Source organism: Athene noctua, chromosome 7, assembly GCF_965140245.1.
Source record: "Athene noctua chromosome 7, bAthNoc1.hap1.1, whole genome shotgun sequence".
Lineage (NCBI taxonomy): Eukaryota > Metazoa > Chordata > Aves > Strigiformes > Strigidae > Athene > Athene noctua.
Genome location: NC_134043.1, coordinates 122741 through 148353, shown reverse-complemented (window position 1 = coordinate 148353; position 25613 = coordinate 122741). Strand labels below are relative to the sequence as shown.

General features: G+C 40.9%; 1 protein-coding gene across 15 annotated transcripts in view; it reads right to left on the bottom strand.

Annotated features, from left to right (window-relative positions):
• Positions 1–24570, bottom strand: part of BAZ2B (bromodomain adjacent to zinc finger domain 2B) — a 153136-nt gene extending 128566 nt beyond the window's left edge. For 10 of the 15 annotated variants that reach the window (XM_074911483.1, XM_074911480.1, XM_074911493.1 and 7 more), the window contains exon 1: positions 23476–23673. The gene's annotated coding sequence lies outside the window, so the exon portion shown is untranslated. Of the gene's footprint in view, positions 1–23475; positions 23674–23955; positions 24036–24541 lie in introns of those variants that run through there. The other 5 variants (XM_074911482.1, XM_074911486.1, XM_074911496.1 and 2 more) reach the window with 5 other exon arrangements.
• Between the last annotated feature and the right edge of the window lie 1043 nt (positions 24571–25613).

The following is a 25613-nucleotide window of genomic DNA, read 5'->3' as shown; positions in this document are numbered from 1 at the left end:
TTCTGTTAGCTGAGTCAAAACATACTGAAACCTGTTTTTCAGCAATGATATGATGACTTCTTTTCTAACATCAACAGAAGTTAATTATTGCCACATGTATGAACCAGTGTGATTTATATTACAATAAAGCAGCTGTTTGTGCAGGCTTTTTAATTCCTGACAAACAAGTCTGACTCTTGCTAATCTGGCTTACAGTATGGAAGTGAATCAGGTATGATCTACTGCAATATTGAAATCCAGTCCACGATATTAAAATTTAAAAATAGGGAAAAACCCCTTCAGTTGCGTTAAAAAATAGTCACTACTAATAGTACTACTTAAAACCCTATGGTTTTCATTTACATTTGACCAAATAATATGGCATATCCGGCTATTACTGATGAAACTGCCATCAGCTGTCCATCAGCTAACCATGTGCACAGCCTGTTTCACAGGGCACTGTCAGGCACACAGACTATGGTTCCAGAAAACGCCCAACTAAAATGAAAGCTCTGGAAAACTGTGTATTATGTGCATGCATTTCATAAAGGCAAGTCTTCGTTTCACACATCAATGCAAATGTTTGTTCTCTCATGTAACACTGGAATGAAAAGATTAACAACAAATTAGCATGACTTGCGTTAGCATATCTGCATCCTCAGTAAGAAATACTTACATGTGCACATGGGAACGATTCTAAGGTATTTTCACCAACAGAAATAACTGGGTTGCTTCTTGCTTGTACTTACATACATAAACATTATTCTATTTACATTACTTAAAAGTGACCAACATCTTTAATTGAAATCACACTGAATTTATTCTGAAAACATAATTTTGATCCAAAAAGTAAACTTCACTATCCACATTCTATCACACACAGAACACATAAGAAGGTACCACGCAAAAGCTTTTTACTACAGGTTTCCTTATGTGCATGATACTTTTGAGGTGGCAGAAAAAAAAAACTCTGCTATGAGCAGTGTTCCTATGATGGTCCTTTGTGTTTTCCTACTGCCATAAACACCAGATTGTCTCCAAGGAATACAAGCCCACTGCAACTACCCACTCGGCAAGGACAGTGATGACAGTGAAGATGTACTGGGTGGATGGCGCGCACACGCTGAGGAATCAGAGAACCGCTCAGCACAGGGGTGAAGTAACACTAACGCTGCCTATCATTTCCTCATTTGAAGGGTCTAATCTGTGCATCTTCAACACAGTGACTATTTTCACAACAGTGTAGAACTCTGCCTTTGAATGTCTAGCCTACTTGCAGTTATGGCTGAAAATGAATGGCAAACAGAAATTACTGCATGGACTGGACAGGCACATGGACAAACAGGTGAACAGACACAGTGTGGTCATAAAATTTTACATGCATTGACAACAGGTACTTAGAAGAGAAAAGAGCCACAAAGGAACCTCCTGGGTAATTAGGAGTAACCAGAAGCATTATAGATGCAGTTGAGTTTTATCAGAAATTACTTGTTCCATTTCATAAACAACATTTGAGTTCAATCTCTGTGTATAATAAAAGTGCATAAATACAAGTTAATCTGCAGCTCCAAGGCTAACAAGGCTCTGGATCCATGACAGTAACTAAGGATTCTCAAAAATTTACATTAAGTAGAATCAGTATTTGAAAGCGTGTTTCATTTTTTAACCAATGGCATTCTATGCATCACAGGCAGCTTTTTAATTGGGATGGTACCTCACATCACTAAGATCACAATGTGAATAGTGTACATGCACCAAAACAAAACTTTTAAGTACAAGACACTACCATACTCAAAACAGTATCATATTCACTGGATCAGCAGCCACATGTGATACTTTCCTCCTTTCTCTGATGACTGTGTCTAGAAAAGATAGTTATGTTTAAAACACAAAACCAAAATGCTCAAACTTGGAATCTGCCCAGAAGAAAACAGCCTGAATTTAGAGCCTACATTCTTCACTACTGTGATTCAGTGTAAGTGGCGTAAAACACTTTTCATAGTGAAGACAGTATCAGTTAATGAAATTAAAAGACTGTTGAAATCTAATCATAGAATCACAGAATCATCTAGGTTGGAAAGGACCCTGGAGATCATCTAGTCCAACCGTTCACCTAGCACAGTTCCCACCTACAGCATATCCTTAAGCTCCAAATCGACCCTACTCTTGAACCCCTCCCAGGGATGGGGACTCCACCACCTCCCTGGGCAGCCCATTCCAACGCCTAACAACCCCTTCTGGAAAGAAATGCTTCCTAATATCTAGTCTGAACTTTCCCTGGCGCAGCTTGAGGCCATTCCCTCTTGTCCTGTCGCTTTCTACTAGGCTAAAGAGGCTCAAACCCAGCTCTCCGCAGCTTCCTTTCAGGGAGCTGTAGAGGGTGATAAGGTCTCCCCTCAGCCTCCTCTTCTCCAGACTAAACAATCCCAGTTCCCTCAGCCGCTCCTCACAGGACATGTGTTCCAGACCCTTGACCAGCTTTGTAGCCCTTCTCTGGACATGTTCAAGTAACTCTGTGTCCTTTTTGTAGTGAGGGGCCCAAAACTGAACACAGGAATCAAGGTGCGGCCTCACCAGCGCCAAGTACAGGGGCAAGATCACTTCCCTGTCCCAGCTGGCCACACTAATCCTCATACAAACCAGGATGCCATTGGCCTTCTTGGCCACCTGAGCACACTGCTGGCTCATATTCAGCCAGCTGTCAATCAACACCCCCAGATCCCTCTCTGACTGGCAGCTCTCCAGCCACTCCTCCCCAAGCCTGTAGTGCTGCTGGGGGTTGTTGTAGCCCAAGTGCAGCCCCCGGCATTTGGCCTTATTGAAGCTCATGCAGCTGGCCTCAGCCCATCGCTCCAGTCTATCCAAGTCTCTCTGCAGAGCCTCCCCACCCTCGAGCAGAACAACACTCCCACCCAACTTGGTGTCCTCTGCAAACTCACTGAGGGGGCACTCCATCCCCTCGTCCAGATCATCAATAAAGATGTTAAACAGGAGTGGCCCCAAAACTGAGCCCTGGGGGACATCACTCGTGACCAGCCACCAGCTGGCTTTAACTCCGTTCACCACAGCTCTCTGGGCCCGGTCGTCCAGTCAGTAGTTTTTTACCCAGCGAAGTGTGCGATTGTCCAAACCTCGAGCAGCCATTTTTGCCAGAAGAAAGCTGTGGTAAACGCTGTCAAAAGCCTTGCTAAAGTCAAGGTAAATTATATCCACAGCCTGTCCCTCACCCAATAAGCAGGTCGCTCTGTCATAGAAGGAGATCAGGTTTGTCAGGCAGGACCTGCCTTTCATAACCCCATGCTGACTGGGCCTGAGCATCTGGTTGTCCCTCATGTGTTGCATGATGGTGTTTAGGATGAGGTGCTCCATCAGCTTCCTGGGCACCGAAGTCAAGCTGACAGGCCTGTAATTTCCCGGATCCTCCTTCTGACCCTTCTTATGGATGGGCATCACATTGGCCAATTTCCAATCAGTCGGGACCTCCCCGTCAGCCAGGACTGCTGGTAAACGATAGAAAGTGGCCTGGTGAGCACCGCAGCCAGCTCCTTCAGCACTCTCAGGTGTATCCCATCTGGTCCCATAGACTTGTGTATGTCTATGTGATGCAGCAGGTCACTGTCTGTCTCCTGGATTGCAGGGGGGTCGTTCTCCCAGTCTCTGTATTCCGGCTGCGGAGGCTGGATTTCATCAGTACAACTAACCTTGCTATTAAAGACTGAGGCAAAGAAGGCATTAAGCACCTCAGCCTTCTCCTCATCACTGGTTACCATATTTCCTCCTGCATCTAGCAGGGATGGAGACTCTCCCTGGACTTTCTTTTGCTACTGACATACTTATAAAAACTTTTCTTGTTATCCTTGATTGCAGAGGCCAAATTAATTTCCAGTTGTGCTTCAGCCCTTCTGATTTCCACCATGCACTGCCTCACAGCCTCTCTGTAATCACCGTGTGTAGCTAGCCCCTTCTTCCAAAGGCTGTAAACTCTCCTTTTTTCCCTGAGTTGCAGCCAAAGCTCCCTGTTCAGCTAGGGTGGTCTTCTCTGGCGTCAGCTCCTCTTAGAGCACCTGGGGACCGCCTGCTCCTGAGCCATTAACACTTCCTTCTTAAAGAGCGCCCAACCTTCCTGGGCCCCTGTACCCTTCAGGAGAGTCTCCCAGGGGATCCTTTCAAGCAGGTGCCTAAACAAGACAAAGTCAGCCCTTCTGAAGACAGATAATTTTTGATGAGAAAAAGTGTACATTATTATGTTCTGAAGACAGAAACATCCAAAATACTACAGGTACTAAACAAGCATTAATGTTACTATTGAAACCATGAAAAGCCCTGTCACTGAGTAATTCAAGGCTGAGATTCTGCAAAACAGTTTTACATGCTTAGCTCCTTTAAGTGTCAGCAGGTCAACGCCTGTTTATGAACGCAGGCACACACTTAAATCTATTCAGGATTAAGATGTACTTAATTAGCTGCACCTGAGTTATGATACGTGCCCTACATCTGATGGTAAACTCGTGTAGTGGGGTCACTCGAGGTTCTATATACTGCTTAAGTTTTCTTCTAGCAGATTCAGGCCCCAATTCAAGGAATACCAATTACAACTAAACAAGAACCTTTATGGAATCATAGAATCATTTAGGCTGGAAAGGACAAGATCACAGAGTTCAAGTATTAACCTAACACTGCTGAGGCCACCACTAAACCATGCCCCTAAGTGCCACATCTACATGTCTTAAAGACCTCCAGGGACGGGGACTCCACCACTTCCCTGGGCAGCCTGTTCCAGCACTTGACAACCCTTCCGAGGAAGGAATTTCTCCTAATACCCAATCTAAAACTCCCCTGGTGCAACTTGAGGCTGTTTCCTCTTATCCTATCACTCGTTACTTGGGAGAAGAGATCTCCTTTTAGGCAATTGTAGAGAATGATAAGGTCTCACCCCAGCTTCCTTTTCTCCAGGTTAAACAACCTCAGTTCCCTCAGCCGCTGCTCACAGGACTTCGTCTCCAGACCCTTCACCAGCTTCATTGCCCTTCTCTGAACACACTCCAGAATCTTAATGTCTTTCTTGTAAAGTGAGGGGCCCAAAACTGAACCCAGTATTTGAGGTGCAGCCTCACCAGTGGGGAGTACAGGGGGATGACCAGGCCCCCAGTCCTGCTGGCCACACTATTGCTGATGCAAGCCAGGATGCTGCTGGCGGCCTTGGCCACCTGGGCACACTGCTGGCTCATGTTCAGCCGCTGTCAACCAGCACCCCCAGGTTCTTTTCTGCCAGGCAACTTTCCAGCCGCTCTTCCCCACGCCTGTAATGTTACATGGGGTTGCTGTGACCCAAGTGCAGGACCCGGCACTGAGCCTTGTTGAACCTCATACAATTGGCCTCAGCCCACTGATCCATCCTGTCCAGATCCCTCTGTAGAGTATTTCTACCTCCAAGCAGCTCAACACTCCCACCCAAGTTGGTGTCACCTGCAAATTTACTGAGGGTGCACTCGATCCCCTTGTCCAGATCATTGATAAAGATATTAAACAGAGCTGGCCCCAGTACTGGGCCCTGGGGAACACCAGTTGTGACTGGCTGCCAACTGGATTTAACTCCATTCACCACCACTCTTTGGGCCCAGGCCTCTGGCTGTTTCTTTACCCAGTTAACAGTACGCCTGTCCAAGCCAGAAGCAGTCAGTCTCTCCAGGAAAATACTGTGTGAAACAGTGTCAAAGGCTTTACTAAAGTTCAGGTAAACAACATCCACAGCTTTTCCCTCATCCAATAAACAGGTCACCTTGTCACAGAAGGAGATCAGGTTTGTCAAGCAGGACCTGCCTTTCATAAACCCATGCTGACTGGGCCTGATCACCTGGTCGTCCTGTACACACTGCGTGATGGCACTCAAGGTGATCTGCTCTGTAACCACCCCTGGCACAAAGGTCAGACTGAGAGGTCTTTAGTTCCCTGGATCCTGCTTCTGGCCCTTCCTGTAGATGGGCATCAAATTTGTTAACCTCCAGGCAACTGAGTCCTCCTCAGTCATCCAGGACTGCTGATAAATGACAAAGAGTGGCTCGGTGAGCTTTTCCACCAGCTCCCTCAGTACCCCTGGGTGGATCCTATGTGGTTCCATAGACCTGGGTGTGTTTAAGTGGTGTAGCAGGTCACTAGCCATTTCGCCTTGAGTTACGGGAGCTTCATTCTGCTCTCCATCCCTGCCTTCCAGCTCACGGGGCTGGGTACCCCGAGAACAACTGATCTTACTATTAAAGACTGAGGCAAAGAAGGCATTAAACACCCAGCCTTTTCCTCATCCTTTGTCACCGTGTTTTCCCCTGCATCCAATAAAGGATAGAGAGTCTCCTTAGCCCTCCCTATGTTACTAATGCATTTATAGAAACATTTTTTATTGTCTTTTACAGCAGTAGCCACATTAAGTTCTAGTTGGGCTTTGGCCCTTCTAATTTTCTTCCTGCACATCTCGGGACATCTTTATATCCCTCCCAAGTTGCCTGTCCCTTCTTCCAAAGGTCATAAACTCTCTTTTTTTACCCTAAATTCCAGCCAAAGCTCTCTGTTCAGCCAGGCCAGTCTTCCTTCCTGACAGCTCCTCTTTCAGCACATGGGGACAGCTTCCTCCTGTGCCTTTAAGATTTCCTTCTTGAAGAATGTCCAGCCTTCCCCGACTCCTCTGCCCTTCAGGGCTGCCTCCCAAGGGATTCTGGCAACCAGGCTCCTAAACAGGCCAAAGGCTGCCCTCCAAAAGTCCAAGGTAGCAGTTCTGCTGACCCCTCTCCTCACTCCCCTGAGAACTGAACACTATCATTTCAGGATCGCTGTTCCCAAGACAGTCTCCAACCATCACATCACCCACAAGTCCTTCTCTGTTCACAAACAACAGATCCAGCGGGGTGCCTTCCCTGGTTTAGATCCTTTACTGAAATACAATTTGTGAATAAATGCACACCTTCTTGTTGAATCAAGGTTTACAACTGATGTTAACCCAGTACATTAGCCTTAATAAGCACTCTGCATCAGGTCACTTTCACTTCACAGTCCTCTGCATTAGAACAGTTTTGCTTCAACTGTACACATTCCATTCAGAAAACAATCATATCTGACAAACTGGAGACCTTAATTTTCACAATATATATGAATTAGAGACAAACTTAAGCTCATAAGCAGACTGCACTTGTTTAATTTAGCATAACCAAAAGAAGACACTTTTAAAGTAAGATCCAAAAAGTTTCTTTAAAAATAGCATTGTGATATTGAAGCTACAAATCTCTCAATAAGTAACTAAAAAAACAAAGCCAAACAAACTAAAAGCTTTGTTGCACCAGAGCAAAATCTATTTCAACACTTCAGAATTACCCATCTATCACATTTCTAGTACTGCTATTTCTCTTAGAGGTATAACGAAAGTTAAACGCAGTATATTCATGTACAGAATGGCCAACTTAAAGTTAAGACCATTTATGATGATCAGGCTTCTGTATTTAAAAATAATGTTGTTTTCTATTAGGAGCAATGTCTAGCAAGTATAATTCTGAGATACTGTTATTTTAAAAGCTGCATTTCAGAGAGCAATTACCCCCCAAAATGCTCTCTTTATTAGTACCATGTCGTTCACATTGACAGCACTGCTAGGTTATACCTGCTCCACTCAAAAAAGACAAAGCAAACAGAAAGACTAACATCCTTACACAGTTTCTGATATGTTTTTAATGTTCTCCTTTCACAGATGATCCAGAGGGAAAACAGGCTGAGAACTGTATGTCACAGGTGGCCTCTTTCTGCCTTCTTTTATGTACAAGTTACAACAGGCCTTCCCTTCACCAGATGCAAACTCTATGCCTCAGCTACTGTAAGCCCCACAGCACACGAGTAGTTTCAACATTTTTATTTATCACTCCAGCCAAACACATTAGCTCAAACTTAAGTGCAACTTACTCGCCATGTTGTGTGAAGTTTTTAGGATACGACATTTTTCATTTCCGTTTAATATAATGCTAGCAACATACTGAGTTGATAGCTACTGTGGTTTGTCTTCCTGGATTTTTTTTTAGGTCATAACTCGTAAGAAATTGGTACTTTTCACATAGCAGTTTTGTTGTTTACTGCTACCACAACTTTTTTCCCAGTGAAAAGGAAGAACTTGTATTAGCCATGTAACTAACCTCTAAGCACCTTATATATTTTTACTAGTAGTTTCACATTATTTCCATTCCTAAAATTCTGTTCAATGCTGAAGACCTTTTCAGAAAGTTCATAAAAACATATTTAAAGTATATTCAAGACATGCAGATGTTTTTAAATAAGAGCTTCTTGTACATAAAAAATAAAAACTCCCTTTTTGAACAAAACTCTAACAACTTGTTGCAAAGTTCTGCTCAAAAATCTCTTCCTTGTAAAAATCTCATACCAGCACCTCTGACAGTTTCAGATGGCTTAGGACTTTAACACTTGAAAGGCAAATTCAGAATTCCAAATTTACAAAACTGGATTTTCTTGTTATTTTTCTAGTATGTGCTTTAATTTCTACTTCAAATATGTAAATTGTTACACCTTATGCACACTGAAAATGTTGCATTTTGTAATTCTGTGGTCCAAATATTTACATATGCTAATACACAGGCACAAACACCTACACCCTATCCAAAGCTTAAATTTTCTAAAACTGACAAAGGATTTGTTCCAGTCATCAAAAAGAAATATTCAAATATAACAATTATTCAAATGCATTGAACAGCCTATACTTTCAAAACTTCTCTTAAACTAAAAATAAAATATTTTTTAAAGTTTAGAATAGAACAATGAAGTCAATGCTCTAAGAATTAGTAAAATTAGTCTAGGATTAACAGTTGAGGCCTGTAAGAATCCAGTCCATAGCCCAAATGTTTGTTCACACAAAGTTTCAAAAACAAAGGAGTTGTTTTAATGGCTTGTCACTGTTTTTCAGAATGCTTTATTTGGCAAAAATACCTGTTATTTTTCTTGCAAGACACCTGTGCAGTTTGGTCTGAATGGAATTTTATTTGCATCTACCAAACGTTTACTAAATCAGTGACAAACGCACTTATGGATACATGGACTATAGCCCAAAGTGTTCCGTTTTAGGATTTAATGGAAACATACACAATTTAAGATACAACATAATTATGTATCAAACACCTAAATCACTTGTCAAATCCAAAAATGAAGCAGCTCTTCAATTCTATCTTCTACCGACCCATTAATCTGACTACTCATGGCCTTCTCGCCACATCCATAACAAAATCCCCATTCTCAAGTGCTTTTTTTCCAAGTCAGATGAGTCACAAAAAGGTAAAGCAGAAGTTGCCAGAGTAACTTAAGTAGTTTATCCTCCCCTCTAAAACATCTGTTCCCATGGAAAGAAAAGGAGAAACTAAGTCAGACAGTTCAGTTGGTGGCTGCTGGTTCTCCAGTTCTGCTTTTGTTCCCATGGCAACTGATATGGCATCAGGAAAAACAAATAAAATAAAAAGGACAAACAACAGCTGAGGGTAGAAATGCTATTTCACAAAAAAAAAAAAAAAAAAAAAGAGATATCTCTGTACTCCAAAATGCTGATAACTATAAATTACAACATTAGAGGCCCTGTGCTAGAAGTCAAAAAACAGTCTGCGAAAATAACCACAGAAGTATGATCTCAAGCATCAAACTCTTCATTTATAAAAGAATCTGCACAGCATGAAAACTCTTCATCATCCAGTAAAATCCTTCTTCCCCCTTCCCATGTAAGAGCATACATATATACTGCCATACACACTTGTCATCTATTTGCTCATGCATATCTGGCACCATAACAAATGAGCTTGTCCCAGGCTTATTTCAGAACAGAAATAGCTTGTTTTCTTTCCATTTTTTTATTTTGTGCAGCTCAGCCCGGAATTGCCACAAGCACCAGAGATGAAATCCAAAGTATTCTCAGTAAGTACTACCCAGTCACTGTTATCCTTGGCCACTGTCTCAAGAGAAAACAGAATGGGCTGCTGATTGGACAAAACTTTAATCATGTCTCTGACAGTAAAACATGGCAAAATGAGCAATTACTTTGGTCTACACATTGTTCTTTAACTCTGCCATTTCCTGGACAGTTTTTCCTTCTGAATGCTTTTCAACTCTGATCTGCAACTCCTGGTTTGTTTTTCACCCTGCTGAAGCTAACAATAGGTTATAGCCTACAACCTATGAGGATCTTATTGTTTTGCCCCCATGTTTCCAGTTCACTTGAAAGAGGATTACATACACCAATATATATTTAATATAAGCAACACTGCAACATGCAGTTGGTTCAAGACTGTTTCTTATGCATGGAAAACATATACATTAGGACTAGGGACTAGGTATGGAATGTGCTATCTTCAACCCTTCTTTTCCAATTTTGACAATATTTGAGATCCAGACTATTTTAGAAATGTATGAGGTTCATCTTATCAGATACAGTGTTAGGAGAATTTATTCAAGACAGAGAATGAAAATATCCTCTTCCCCAGAATTAATTTCCTAGAGCTGAAGAGAAGGTAAAAAAATATTTTTTGGGGGGGGTAGTAAAGGCTGAATTTACAAATATCACCCCTGATATACCTGAAGACTAAATATACACACACAGGGACAGGGAAGGAAAAGTATATAGAAAAAGCCTGTAAGTTTAAAATTACAGTATATAAAATTATTCTCTATTACATGATGTTAATGGCAGAATTCACATTAACAAACTCAATGCAAAAAGAGCACTGTAAGGAACCAAGAACAAAGGACAGGATAATCAGTGATGACTGAAAAATCTGTGGTGAGCAGTCACAAACCAAAGATGATTTCTTTTCAAACCCTCTCATACAAAACGAAGAAACCTCTATATTAATTTAAATCTTAAAAGAATTTTCATATTTTGGCATCCTTATTATTCCAACTACACAAATTATCAAAGACACAAAAAAAATCAAATATCAACAAAACCAAAATTAAGAACAACTAACTTAGAATAAAGGTCCGCCTACACAAGTAATAAACATTTTGAGAAAGAATAAAGGTATGTATGCTTCTCTCAGAAACCAGAAGTATGAATCTCTGACAAATCTAACACTGAATTTCAATCACCATGTTCAGCAGTCACTGATAAACACATATTCCATTAATACATTTAGTCATTCTAAGAGTCTTGCAATTTTGCTCTCCGCAGCATCCAAGGATGATTCCACAAATTAAGCCAGCATCAAGGGAAAAGCACTACTTCTTGTTTCATATTAACAAACTATGTTTCACTGGGTTATTTTCATTCCAGTATTTCAGTCATATCTGAAATGCTAAAAAATTGTTTTCTATTTACTTTACTACTCCAAGCATGACTTTATAGCACTTGTCATAGCCCAAGCTGAAGATTTCTATATACTCTCATCTCATATGGAAAACGTTCCAAAACTGATGATTCCTTTCAGTTTTATTTGCTCTTTATTCTACTTGACAGGGTGACCTGAATTAATACAATGTCCTAGATGTTTTCTGGTTTGTCCTTTTTTTTTTTTCTTCCCAGTATTGTGTCAAACTTGCATTGTGACTGCTGCTGAACTAATGTTTTTAGCAGAACTATGCATTATGACTCCAATTTATCTAATGGCAGGTAATGAATTTAAAACCTATCACTGTGCATGTTTAGTTCACGTTATTCTCCCTGCTTCCCTCTGCTCCATATACATTACTTCAAATTTATCAGTGACTAATTTCATGCAGCCACTTTGTCTCCCGAGATTCTTCCAGTTCAGTCTGATCTTTTTTCACAATGATAAAACTTTTTTTCATTAACAGATAAACTCAGTCTGGACCCTATAAGGTCCTTTCAAATCACATCCTATTAAAAAATAATACCCTGCATTGTAACCAAGCCATCAAAAAATCTGATATCTCTTGTTGTAAACACAAACTACTAAGTAGCAGAAATAAATATGGGTGTCATGAATTTAAAGTACGTTGTTTGTAAACACAGTTCAAAAGATCTTAACTAGTGTTAACTTCTTTTAATCTGCACACGGCTGCTTCTTTTCCAGAATAAAACTCAGTAAATCAGAATTTCAGTAAACCAAATATCTATAAAGCATTTGGTGAATTCATGCTCAAAGTGAAATGATCTTACAAAACTGGGTATATACATGAAGCAATCTGATGCCTCTTTTCCTATGTAGTGTAATATTTTAGAGACAGTTTTCCATTTTTCTGTACCTAAACGTTAACATGCATGTCCAAGAAATAAGTGTCTTAACCTTCATTATAATACTGCAATGGGATAGGTTACAGAGTTAGACAGACCCAATCACCACACCAACTGCAAAAGAAATAATTGTCTTTTCAAGAAATTTAAGACAGACAAAATAAAAGGCCTTTTTTCAGGGGAACAGTTTAGGTTCGAACAGTTTTGACCTGAAAAACAGGCATTAACTGATTCTGTGAACATCTTTCCATGGCTAATAACATAGGCAAACAATTCACAAGTCATTTACTTGTCATCCTACTTTTTTTTCCTCCAAGTATACCATCACAAACTTTAGAATTAAAAAATATGAATAAAAAAAAAGGTGCCAATTAGTCATACCAGCAACTATGCCTTTTTACCAAGCCAGAGAAACCTTTCAACACAGTACTAGATCACTGTACATACAAAAACGATACATGAATCTTCATTTCTACCCTTGACATTCTGAGATTATAAGTAACATATGTAAATAACACAGGTAACTTCTCTAAACTGCTCCTTTATTTCTTTTGGCCTGGCAAGAAGTATCTACCAATCTGTCTAATGCTATACTGAAACAGTGGTCACTGTGCACCTCCAGGCTGACCAAATCCTAACATAATAAAATGTAACTTTTGCTTCTAAAAATCAAATACCATATACCTCAAACATTCGTCTGAAACATCTCTGAAAAACCTATATGTTTAAGTGTTTGTCACTGCTTTCCACAATCAGCAGTTCTTGCTAAACAACATATTAAAACTCGCAGTGCTGTTTTCAGCCCAAGAATACTGATTTACTATTCCTGGATCACCTTTTCTGTCAGGGGTCTCCCCCAGAAGTTAGAGGGTTGTTTTTTTTCAAAAAAAAATCTAAAGTAACTATTATAAAGAATCAGACTTGAAATTTCACACTCAAATAGCTCTTTAAAATTTAAGCAAACTTTTGCAGAAGAGTACAAATTATTTACTGAGTTATGAATCACTCAAATTCTATATGGAAACAGATGCTTCTAAGGGGCTGCTAAACTAAAGAAGATGATTCTGTGTATAAATAGAACATAATATAATGAACATGAAGATTTATACACATCACCTAATTATCTTAGCACTTAAATTATCTATATTATTGCCTATGCCACTGGAAGCAACAGGGACAAACAAACACTAAAGAATGAACCTTTCTCTCAGTCCAAGTTTTATAAAATTAATAGAATGCAGGCCAGTTCTGTTGTGGTCAATGTATGAAGCAAAAATAAGTAACTCAGCTTTACCACGTGTGTTAGAGATTCCAGTTACCTGCATTTCAGATATCTCCTACAACATATAACACAAATCATTCCACAAGATGATTCCTTATGTATTTAAGCACATCACAAGATACCAAAACTACAGTAGTTATATAACTTAAGCATTTAGAAGCAAAGAAATGAAAAATGGTTGTCCCCCCTACATGTCTATTATTATAATGTCTTTACACTATTAACATATGTCTCAAAATACATACTTCCATGACGGCAAAAGACTGTAGGCTACATTTAAACGCTACTCTGAATAAACCTCTTATATCAACACAAAAAACTTTGCAACATGCTGTATATCCGTAACTTCATTATTATTAACACTGAAAATTTACTGGCATCTGCAAGAGTCAAAAAGATTATAAATTTACCTCAATGATAATCAGAAACAGCTTGACACACAGAAAATATCTCTCAAAAAACCCAGGAAGTTATTCCAAACTGCACTGTATCTTTCATACATAGAAATAAAAGGAAAATTACCTAGCATAATCTGTTCCTTTTAGTTCCTAAAGCTAGGAGAAAAAGGGTATTTTATAACTGATTGCACTTACTAGTGCACTTTATTTTTACATTGAGTTCCTTCCTTTCCCACATGCCCTTTGACTACTCCTTTGCATGATGCACACGCTTCTTCATGCAGTCAAAAAAACAAAAAACCTTCAGAACTAACCCTCTGGCTCAACTGTGGAATCAATACTCCCCAGTCTTGTTCAAAAATACATTTGGTACAATGAAGACGACTTGCTATACATTTAAGCTTTGGGAGAGGGGGCAGAGGCAGAACAAGGCTTGAAAAGCACTTCAAGGAAAGAAAAGATGACAACTGCAGAAAAATACAGTGCTAAAATCACAGTTATATGCCAAACAATAAAGCGCCTTCAGTAACTGTTGTCATTTTAGGAATATATTCTTTCCTTAAGCCTTTTTTTTTTTTTTTCCCTTTTCTAAACTTTACTTCTCCAAACACTCTTACAACATGCATTAAGTAGCAAGTAACCTATATAAAACCTTTATTTGGTAGCTGTTGACAAATTAAAAACAAAAAACAAACAAGGCAAACAGAAGGCCTCCAGTATGCCATCCAAAGACTCTGCAGTTTGGGACATCCCTGTTTTGTGTATAACATCCACCTACTTTGCTTAAACCCTATCCTCCAAACCCTTCTCCAATACATTCAAGGAATGATCAAATCTGAGTGCTTTCCCTACTAAATTGCCAGAAAGATAAAGAATGGATGGAACGCATTACTATGGGGTTTTTTCCAATAATCGACACCCTTTCGTTGTCTTTAATCAAGACTTTGAATCCCAATTTTCTTCCTATTTCTCAGACTTTCTTTGGGACAGTAGCTTTTTGACATGGTCTATATTGGAAAAATGGTGGAAAAAAAAAAAATCACTGTCTGCTGTTGTCTGATTAATCAATGATTACTAAATAGACGGGGGGGGGGAGCAGGGGGAAGCATCCATTTCCTTCTTTAGAGTCCCACTTAAGATAATTTCCCAAAAGAGCCAAAAGGGGACTCTATTGTTTCCAATATCAGACTTTGTAAGTGACAAAACGGAGGAATTTTCTTTGCTTTGAAAGCTCTTACAACTGTGCTATAAAGAACTTGATTCTGGCGTTACAGCTGTTGCAGAGGTTGGGTCCCCAAATGATCTGACTGTGGAGCACTCTTTTCTACTGCCTCACTTTTCTCCTAAACCACACAGTTGTAGTCTCAACTATTATCTCTGATCTAGCTCTTTCATCAGCATTGAAGAGAAGGAGTGAGATGCTTAAGGGTAACTCCAAGGATGAAAAATTATCAGAGCCGCAATGGAAAAAATACTGGTTTACATTTCTTATGGTTAAGACTTTTTAAAATTGCTGCAACTACTTAGAAAAGACCACATCTGTAGGGAGTGATAATATCTTTTACTAAATCAACTGATACAGCTTGAAAAACTAGACTCTCGTTCAGGCATGTATGTGTGACATTTTTAACTGACTATCACAGTAAGGAACCTTCCTTAATGGCTTCCCATCTTCCTGGATCCATACATATGAAGTAAGAATTCATTTACAACTTTCCTCAATAATACTTTCTATCTACATGCCAGGTTATGAGGTAGTAACTTACAACATACTGGATCAGATGATGCATGGAACGTGGGCATTTTGGGCTCCCTTTTATTCCCACAGGAACTAAGGATGTTTGGGAAACTGATTTTCATAGTCACCATTATAGTTCTCCTTTCGGAAGTTCCAGTCACTAGGGCAAAGATACAGTAAAGTTAACAAACTGAATGTATAAACTAGTGGAAATACCTCACTTTATTTCTAACCTGGGAAAGTAAAACTGGAAGAGGGGTAGGGGGAAATCCACTTTACTAACACAGCTTATACTGTACATTAATACCCAATATTTCTTAAGTATGCATTTTTCACATTATAATGACAGATAAGCTTAGCCATGTGAGAGTACAGTCATTTCCAATATATCTATTATTTTTTCCATGTGATACTCAGAAAGACTGTGCTTACGACTATTTTACTACACCATCATTTTGTGTAATATAACCACATTTTATACTTCTGGATTTTCCTCCAGAAACACTGGGCATACCACACATGAAAACCACAGATTTCAGCAACTACTGTCTTAGCAATGTAACCTTGGGTAAATCTAACAAAGACTTCTTATTCAGAACAACAAAAGCTACCAAAGGACTATAAAGGTTGGCTGATGTTATGTAAAGCAGCCTAAAAAACTAAAAAGATTTTGTATTTAAGATGTATGTCACTGCTCACCCTTACACTTTGTTTCCTCAAAGCTCAGTTTATAATTTTATTCAGCATTTAGTTAAAATTAAGTATTTAATACTGAGGCTGTTCTATGATGCAAGCACAGCTAAAATGAAAGGCCTCTGTGGCTGCAGTGACCAGATTTCAAATGCAGGTAGATCAATAAAAAAAAAAGCTCAAGCACAAACTCCATGTGTGAGTAGAATGGTTTATAATAGCTTGCAAATGACTATGTGCTTGCTGTAACCAGCTGTTCTTAAATTATGAATATGCAACCAATTCATGTTAAAGCCAAATCCCAGCACTATTTCTACAGGGAAATCCCAGTAGTTTTCGCTTGTTCTACATGTTAGTTCTGTTAAGGATACAAATAGCAGTAAGCTTCAGGACAAATAGGACCAAACTATTGGCGTTTTATGCACTAAATCCATTATCACAGCAGGGGTTGTCAATCTCTAGAACTTTCCTGTAACAGCTCAGGCAATACAACGATGATCTCCCAGTCAAAAAATAAAAATTAAAAAAAAAAAATATATCCACAAGAGGACACAAAAGCCCCTCTGCCAAGCTAAGGCTTTTTTGCTTCAGCCAATCAGAGGGTCAGCCCTGACCTGCTTGAAGGCTTGCATCAAGCTTCAAACCCTTAAAAACATCAATCATAAAAACAAAGACAGGACACTGAATTATACAGTATTAACCTCCAGGGTTTGCATACAAAGACCTTAGATTTATTTATGTCCTAGCACATTAAGAACTTTAGTACACTGTTTTTTACACCAAACTGGCTGCCAATTTGATGGACCTCTCTGCCCTCAGCAGGAGCACCCTGTCTTTGATTAATGAGTGCATGCTTGTGGAAAAGTGTTAAGAACAGAAAATGGGGCAAAATGCACACAATTACATCCCTACACATCTGATGGCCCACTGCAATAATTTTTGTCGAAGTGGTTTTCTTTTGGGGTTATTTTGCTGATTATATCTGGACACCCCACACCACCGCTCTAAAGTAAGTATCTGATAAAATGCAATGCGTTGTTTACTAAAGAATGAGCGTTAGAAAAACATTAATTCATTAATACAAATGTATTAATAAATAGGGTCATGATCCCAAAAAAGTTAGCTACATATTAAAAGCAAAGGAAAAAAATACTTCCTAGAAGATTTCAAAGCTTTAGCTTCTTGTCCAACAGTCTTGTGACTGAGATTCAAGCTCAAGAACAGCTAGGCAGAGTATTTAGTGCCTTTAAATCACCGTTTTTAATAAATATTCTGAAGAAAACCTAGTTTACTCTTCCTGTAATTTGCAAGAAAATACTGCTACGCTTCTCCATTATTCAAACATTAAACTTCTTCATTATCCCTTCCAACAAATCCAGAGCAGAAGTAAGTTCTGTGTGAGGCTCCAAAAAGAAGACATCTGACAGTCACTGTATTATTTCTAAATCTATCTTCTTTTCCAAGGTTTTATACTGCAAACATTACCCGAGACAAGTCTTTATACTCAGCATTCCCACTGATTTCAATGGGACAATTACTAATGTAAACAGTCCATCGGGTAGACCAATTTTTCAGATGGTGCCTTTACATTTTTAGTAGTTTGAATTTTAAGGTTTTGTGTGATTCCTCCCTCAGGGGCTAGAAAAATCTCTGCAATCTCTTTTCGCAAACTACCAAGGCTTAACCCATTCAGCTCTTTACAATGCCTGACCTACATCAAGTGAAAAGAGAGTCTTATGTCCTTTAGACACAGAAAACAAGACATTCAGGAGGCCCTGATGGGTGTGAGCAGGAAGGCAATGGGAGAGATTGCACATTAATGGCAACAGGCATCATCCTTCTGAAAGGACGCGACGCTGACAAGCCCAGCACAGCTTTCTGAAAGTCCGTACTTCGGGAGACTATGTCCGAGAGATCATCCGGCACTAGGTAAGCTTTAAAAGTGTATACTGTCTTTCATATCTGTCTTTTCCCCACAGATCTGAAAAACATTCACATAAAAAGAGAAGAAACTGGTATTAGGAATTTTGTAAAATGCATAAATTAATTCTGCTAAACTAAGTAGGAAAAAACCCTGTATCTTCTTTTCCTTGTTGCTACATTAAAAACCCAAAACAAGCATAAGACTTCCTCACTCTCTGCGAGTGTTTCTTTCACCTGGTGGTCTCTTAAATGCCAATACCACAATAAAATAAATCACATTCTCTCCTCCCTCCCCTAAAAAATAAACAAAAATCGAAATGATACTGTAAAATTAGGATTTGTTGTATTTCCTTTTAAATCTCAAGGGAACTTCTGAATCAGACTTTAAAAAGCACGTTGATTTTTTTTTTTCTTTTTAAGGAATGGCTTAAGACCACGGCATTATATAATTGTAAATTTAGGGCAATAAAGAGATAAAAGAGTAAGCTAGAACTAACACAGCTAGTATGTGAAACTCTGTGCTAATTGGGTTAAATGTTCTACATATTTTTTTAACTTAAAATTGTACGATTAAGAAACAAAGTAACAGAAAAATACTACTGCCTCTTGGTTGGCCCTTCTGCAGCGACTGGATGAAAACAGGGTTCCAATTTCTTCTAACGACTAAGCACTCAGCGTAGCTACTCGTGGAACTATTCTCTGCAGAATAACAACCGACGCATTTCAGTTTTCAAGGAAACATCTACCCAGCACACTACAGATGAGTCAGTGAATACAGCTTTTCTTTCTACCTCCACCATCAACTTCTAGCGATGTTGGTAAAAGACTAAATCCTGTGCACCGGCGTCCTAGCTTGTTTTACAGTGAAACTACCACATTCTCACCTTCATAAAAGAACTAAGAAACAGAAGTAAATATATTAATGTGACCCTACTATTTCCCTTATGCAAATCTTCTGGTGACTTCTTGGTGATTTGTTTGTTCCTTCCCCCCCCCCAAAAAAAAAAAAAAAAAGCTGGCAAAAATTGGGTGAGTGGGGTGGGGGAGGATCTATTTTCTCTAATCTGACTAATACGGTATCCTTGTTTCTGTTCCTCATCAGTAAAGAGTCAGCTGGGAAGAACTCCAAACCCCTACCACTCACTTAAAACAAAGATCAGCTTCCATTCTACCATGACACAGAACTAATACAATAAAAATAGTCTTAAGGTGCAGCAGTATAACCAAAGATTTTTAAAGAGCATAAATGTCAGCCACAAAGAGGATGTTTCATTTCCTCCTTTGATGTGGTGGGAAAGATCATCTGTACCTAAATTTTGAATTCTGCATTACGCTATCTTCACCACAAACTTTCAGTTTCTTTAAAATACGCTGACCAACACATATTTACTACATTTTGTCAATGTTCAGGATGTTGTGAACTATCCAACAATCACAAAAACCACTGCTGTCCTTGACACCTATGTCACAATGTTTCTTCTGATGGCAATTTACAGTCACAAACTAGTTTATAATGTGGTATGACATAATTTACTGAAAGTACTGTAGTAAAACAAAATTAACTCAAAAGTTGAACACTTGGAAGAAACACTGGTAGACTTTGAGAATCTTCACTGGGCCAAAATCTAAGTAATGAAAACACAAAGCACCACTCTTCTGTAATCCTCTATTAAATAAAGTTTGCTGATTTAAACAAAACCAAACAAACAAAACAATTATTTGGTTGTATTTAAGGATACTTGCACTAGGGACTGGGTAGAATCACAGTGAAGCGATCTGAACCGTGGGACGCCCTTACTGTATCAGGGGGTGTGTGTGCAGCAAATTGCATTTTCGGTTGTGCTAAATGTACCTCCCAACAGCTAAAATCTCTTAATCCCAAATATGCCATTATAAGAACATTATAAACCTAAAAGCAGTCAAGTACTAATGCCTTCTTTCCCTAATTCAGTGAGATGAGACAGAGCGCTCAAACTTCCTTTTCTTTACAACTGTGATATTCCACATCTTGTGTAGGAACAGAAAAGTAGCAACAAAGACATTAACAATTGCAGTTCAAGCTGGGAGTGACTGTTCTGTTTCAATTCAATGACACCACTAATGGCTTCTTAGCAGTTCCATGAAATCAACCAGCTGTCAAGTCGATGCATCAGAAGGAACAGTTATGCACTCCCATAAGAAAAAGCAACACATCAGGATGTTTTGCAAAACATCTGCTCCTTTACACTGCAGTTCTATAATAAACATGCAAACAAAGAAAATGAGAAAAAGGGCAACAGGACCTAAGAAGAAAGACTTCCATTACTTCCTTATTTGCATTTTCAGCGTCTCCCAAAATGATTTTAAAAAAAATCATTCTTGTTGCACTTTGTTCTTATCATAAGGTCAGTATAAAGATTAAACAAATACACTGCAGTGGTCAACCAATGCTTCTTCTCTCCGTAATACAAACATATTGCTAATTTGTCTTTTGAAAATGCAAAGCATCTTATTACATGTTCATGAAAATCAACTACTTCTCACCAAAAGGTAAACGAACGTATTTAGTTACCTTTCCCCTAACACTATTCAAATAATTTTACAATGTTATTGACAACCTACAATAATCTACGAGAACGAATCCTAAAAACATTGCTTTTTCCAAGAAGACTGACTTGTAAGGAACACAGCACAGTGGTTTTTAATTAAAAAAAATAGGATGACAAACAGCAGTACAATTCTAGTTTATTTTCAGTATACATTAGTCACAAAACTTTATTTTGTGCCATTCCACACAGACCTTGGGTCAGTAGTAAAAAGGGAACACTGCCTGATCCTCTGAAGAAACATTTCTTACCCATCAGTTTTATTTTTGAAGAACTTCATCACTACCTGGTATTAATAATCCTTTGCTTGCAAGGAATTCGTACTATCCTTGATAAAATAAATATCTCCTTCTTGAAGCAAACATAAAATTTCTTCAACATCAAAAGAGATCCCTTAACAACTCCTAATGCTTCCTCTATACACACTTTACAAAAATTACCTTGGCTGCCATTTTCTTAATATTATGTAGTTTATTGATTTTGCAGCATTGTGACAAAAACATGTACGTGGTTTATTATAGGTATGAGACGTCACATACACTCTCATTTTCTGAAACTACTTATCCTCTGTTGCTCACCATTTATAACCTGTCAAATCTTCTAGACCTTTGTTGCATGTATAATTTAGAACCATCTGTTGTACACGCTTTCAACTATTTAAACATTTTCATCTACCTAATATTCACATAGCTGGCAAATACTCAATACAACCACACTTTCTGATGCATTTAAAAAAAAACCAAAAACCAACCACCCCCACACACACGCCCAGGTAAGTATCAGACGTTTGTTCCAACATAACATGGGCGCTTTCGGCCCATCATTCAATACTGACTTGGGTAGAAAAAAAAGTCTTGATGTACTAACAGCCTATTCCTATTACTTTCTATGTTAACTGTTGTCAATGTTTTTCCCAACCCTGAAGACAAAGAAAATGCAAATTAAATACAGGCAGTTTCATGTTCTCCTTAGTGTGACTGTAAATATGCTGCAAGTAAGACGAGTATAGGAAAAAGACTGGAAAGCCAGAACTCTACCTATAATAGTTATTCCTTATCAAGCACCCTCCGTTTCACTAAGTAATATCATGTGACCAGAAAAACTTTTATGAGATTTAAAAAAACAAAAGCGCAATTGAGAAGTAAATTAACAGAACAGTACCGTTTATTGTTTCCCTTTTCACAACAGCTGACACAGAGCTTATAGCCAGAGGTAAAGAGATTTTTTTTTTTTTTTTTTTGAAATGAGTTTAGCATGGTAACTACATTTTGCCACTTACATTATATAGTATCTGGAACATAACCCAAACATATAGATAGGTAGTCTCTGAGCGAAACCTTTTAACAATATAGCTGAATAAGTTTGTTGCTTCCAATATGTCATTTAAAAATGGAACAACTGTCTATTTCCATGTTCCTCATCCCGAGTAGAAACTGTTTATTCCTCAGGGAAGATTCTGTACCCAATGTTTCATGTAAACTTAATGTCAGATTACTACGTTCTGTAAACAAAAACAAAAAAAAACAAATCTGCAAATATCCAGATGATTCGTTATTTAACATCAGAACTTTGGAAATTCTTTTTAAACAACGAAACAGTTAAGCCAGCATTACGTATTAAACACTAAAGGCCAGGATGAAAAAAAAAAAAAAAAAACGCGGGGGGGACGGGAGGGGGGGGACGGACAATAACCCAAAACCTGACACCAGATAAAGAAGAATATTCTTCACGTTCCCCGAATGTGCAATCTCAACTAGGAACCTTTCTCTTTAAAGTGCGGTTTACAGCACGTTAGAGATCAGGAATTCCGGGGGAAAGAACACACTCTTGGAAAAATTCCCCTTAAACTTTACATGACGTCACTGTCCCTGTAACATTTCCTAAACTTTGAGTCTCATCCAAAAGGACTTTCAGAATTTCCACTCATTCCCTCCTAAAAGAGACGGACAGACTTGGGAATAAAAATTTGCCCAAGATGGCGAAAGGCTCGTTGTTTAGAGGGCAGAAAAATGGAGGATATTGTAATATACACAAAGGGATAAATTTCAACAACTCGGCCCAGGGCTGCAGCTGCTTGTTTCTCTTTATAAGGAAGCAACACGCACAAAAGATAAAGGCAGCGGGGCCCGCAGCGAGCCGGGTGAGCAGAGCGGCGCCCGCTCCCGGCCCGTCCCCCCGCTACCGCGCTGCCCCTCCGCGCTCGGGCGCGCAAAGGCGCGCGGAGGGCTGGGGGCGCCCGCGGAGAGGCCGCGCACGCTCCCGCCGGCTCCCCGCGGCCCCGCCGAGCGCCGCTCCGCGCCCGCGCAGGGCCGGCCGGCCGGCGCACCGCGGCCCGCCTGACAGCCCCCGCCGGCGGGCAGCGCGGAGCAGCCCCGGGGCGGCCACGGGAGCGCGGGCGGGGGAGGAGAAGCAGCGGGAGGGCCGACGCGGAGCGCACCGCGCCACACAAAAGAGCCGCCCCGGCGGCTGCGGGCGGCCGCCGGCGGGGACGTGACCGGCGCCGCCCGGCCGAGGGACGGGCCGGCCGCCATGAGCGAAGTTTAAAACCGGCGGAACCCAGCCCGTCCCGCCCGAGCCGCCCCCCCCTCCCCGCCCCGGGCACGGCCCCGCGGCGGTACCGGCGCCCGGGGCCGCGGCCGGCCCGCCACAACAAAGGCGATACGCACCGGCGGGGAGGCGGCCCGCAGCGGGGGGCCGGAGCGCGGCGACGCTCTAGCGGCTCATCTCGAGGGAACCACTCTGCCCGCTCGGCGCGGAGCGACCGGCACTCACCTCGGCCGTGCGGCAGCGCGCCTCGCCTCGCCGCGGCTCCGCTCTCCGGGGGCGGCGGGCCGGGCCGGGGGCGGGGTGTGGGCCGGGCCGCTCCCGCCGCTCCTCACAGCCCAGCGCCGCGCGCGGGGGGGCGGGGGCGCGCGCGGGGGCGGGCGCGCGCAGTGCCCCGCGCCGGGCCCAGCCGGTCCCTGCTCAGCGCTCCTCCAGCCGCCGCCACCGGAGTGACGTCACGGCGCGCTCCGCGCCCCGACAATGCGGGCGGCCGCCGCGAGGCGGGGGGACGGGGGCGCCGGGGGCTCCGCGCCGCCCCCGCCAGGAGCGGGGCAGTCCCCGCGCTCGCGCCCGGCCGCCGTCTTTCCTCGAGAAAAAGTTACCGACAGTTCGTGTCTTCCGAGCGGCGGCGAGAGGATGTCAGTCCGCGTCCGGTCATTCTTTAGCGAGGACTTTATCGGTCGGGGGAGAAGCACGGCTGCCCGCCTTCAGCACGTAAATTAATTCTTACAGATTAAGCTCAGGTTAAAAAAAAAAAAAAAAAAAAAAAAAGCAAAAACACAGCAACAAAGAATCTGCGGTACAAACAATAGCCGTCTACAGAAAAGGGGAAAAAAGAAAGGCGACCCATTTCCGAAAGAGGAGACATTTTAAAGCAGCCTAGCAAATCAGAAATTCGCACTGGAAGCAACGTCCAACTTTAATGCTCTAGAACTAGATAAATAAAATCCAAGTAAAACGGGCACCAAGGGTCAGGGGAATTAAAGTTACAGGGAAGTATCAAAATTCACCAGCCGTGGACACAACATTTTTTTTCTAAATACGTCTTTTACCAGCGTTCTCGCCTCGGCTGAAACAGCCTATACAGGTTATTTGTGAAGAAGTAAAAGCTGCGCCTCCCCGGAGCAGCCCTTCCTCCCTCCGTGCCGCTACCCCCAGCAGCCCTCCCGTCCAGCCGCACACACGTACCCGCCTCTTGCTTCTTCCTCTGGCAGCGCCTCGGGCTCGGGCAGGGTTAAAGTACGCTCCGGCGCCGGAGCACTGCTCCCTGCAAACCCAGCGCTGGGGATGGAAAGTTACACCGCGGCGCAACGAAAAGCCAAGCGGTTTCAGTAGGAGCTAGTAAAAATCGTACTTGCAGAATGCAAGAATATCTACAGCTGGCTAACCGTGTTAAACGCTACATACCAGCGTTTTAAAGATCAACGTTATTTCTAGATAAAGCTGATCTCAGCATAAAGAAATATGCATATGTAGAAAGATGCCATTGTTTTCTGTTTCCTCTTCAGCCACTGGCTGTGATTTTAATTGTGCTGGGGGATCTTCATTAGTATTAGCACATGGGGAGATTTCACAAAGCTGCTTCATTAGGAAAAAAAAGCTTGGCAGACTAGCTCTTTTTGCATGCAATGAGAATGTCAGCCTTACCTCGGTCATTTGTAACATAATAAGTGCAAGCACAATGATTGCAATGCAGGAACACTGGGGGAAGGGCAAAAATGCTGCCTAATACGGATATGAGAAGAGAAAGCTGCTCATTACTCAGTAAAATGTATGCTAAAAATTAGTGAAGATGATGTCTCGTGAGACTCATGCTAAATACATTAATGTGCCGATATGTTTTTAATTATTATTTTTGTGCTAGTTTATTTCATTCCCAGGATTCACATCCAGCAGCAAAGGTTTGCTAGGATTTATTGATTTTTTTGTCCGCCACATTCCCGGAATACAGATTTTAATCATTTCACTACACCACACTCAGTAATTTCATTAAAAACTGGAACCTTCCATCCCCAGAAAGGCATTTAATTTCAATGACACACAATTTCTTTTAGCAGCAAACGGTCTCAACAGTAAAAGCTGGCCTAAGGTTCAAATGCATAATTTAGTCCTGAGTTCTCCATGCTCTGCATTCCTTTGAAGCTATAATTTGACTAACTACCTAATAACTGTAATAAGGACAATGATTTCCTTATAATATGTTATTAACCCGTATTTAATTAACTCGGAGGCCAAGCTCTGTACATGTTTGATTGGGTCA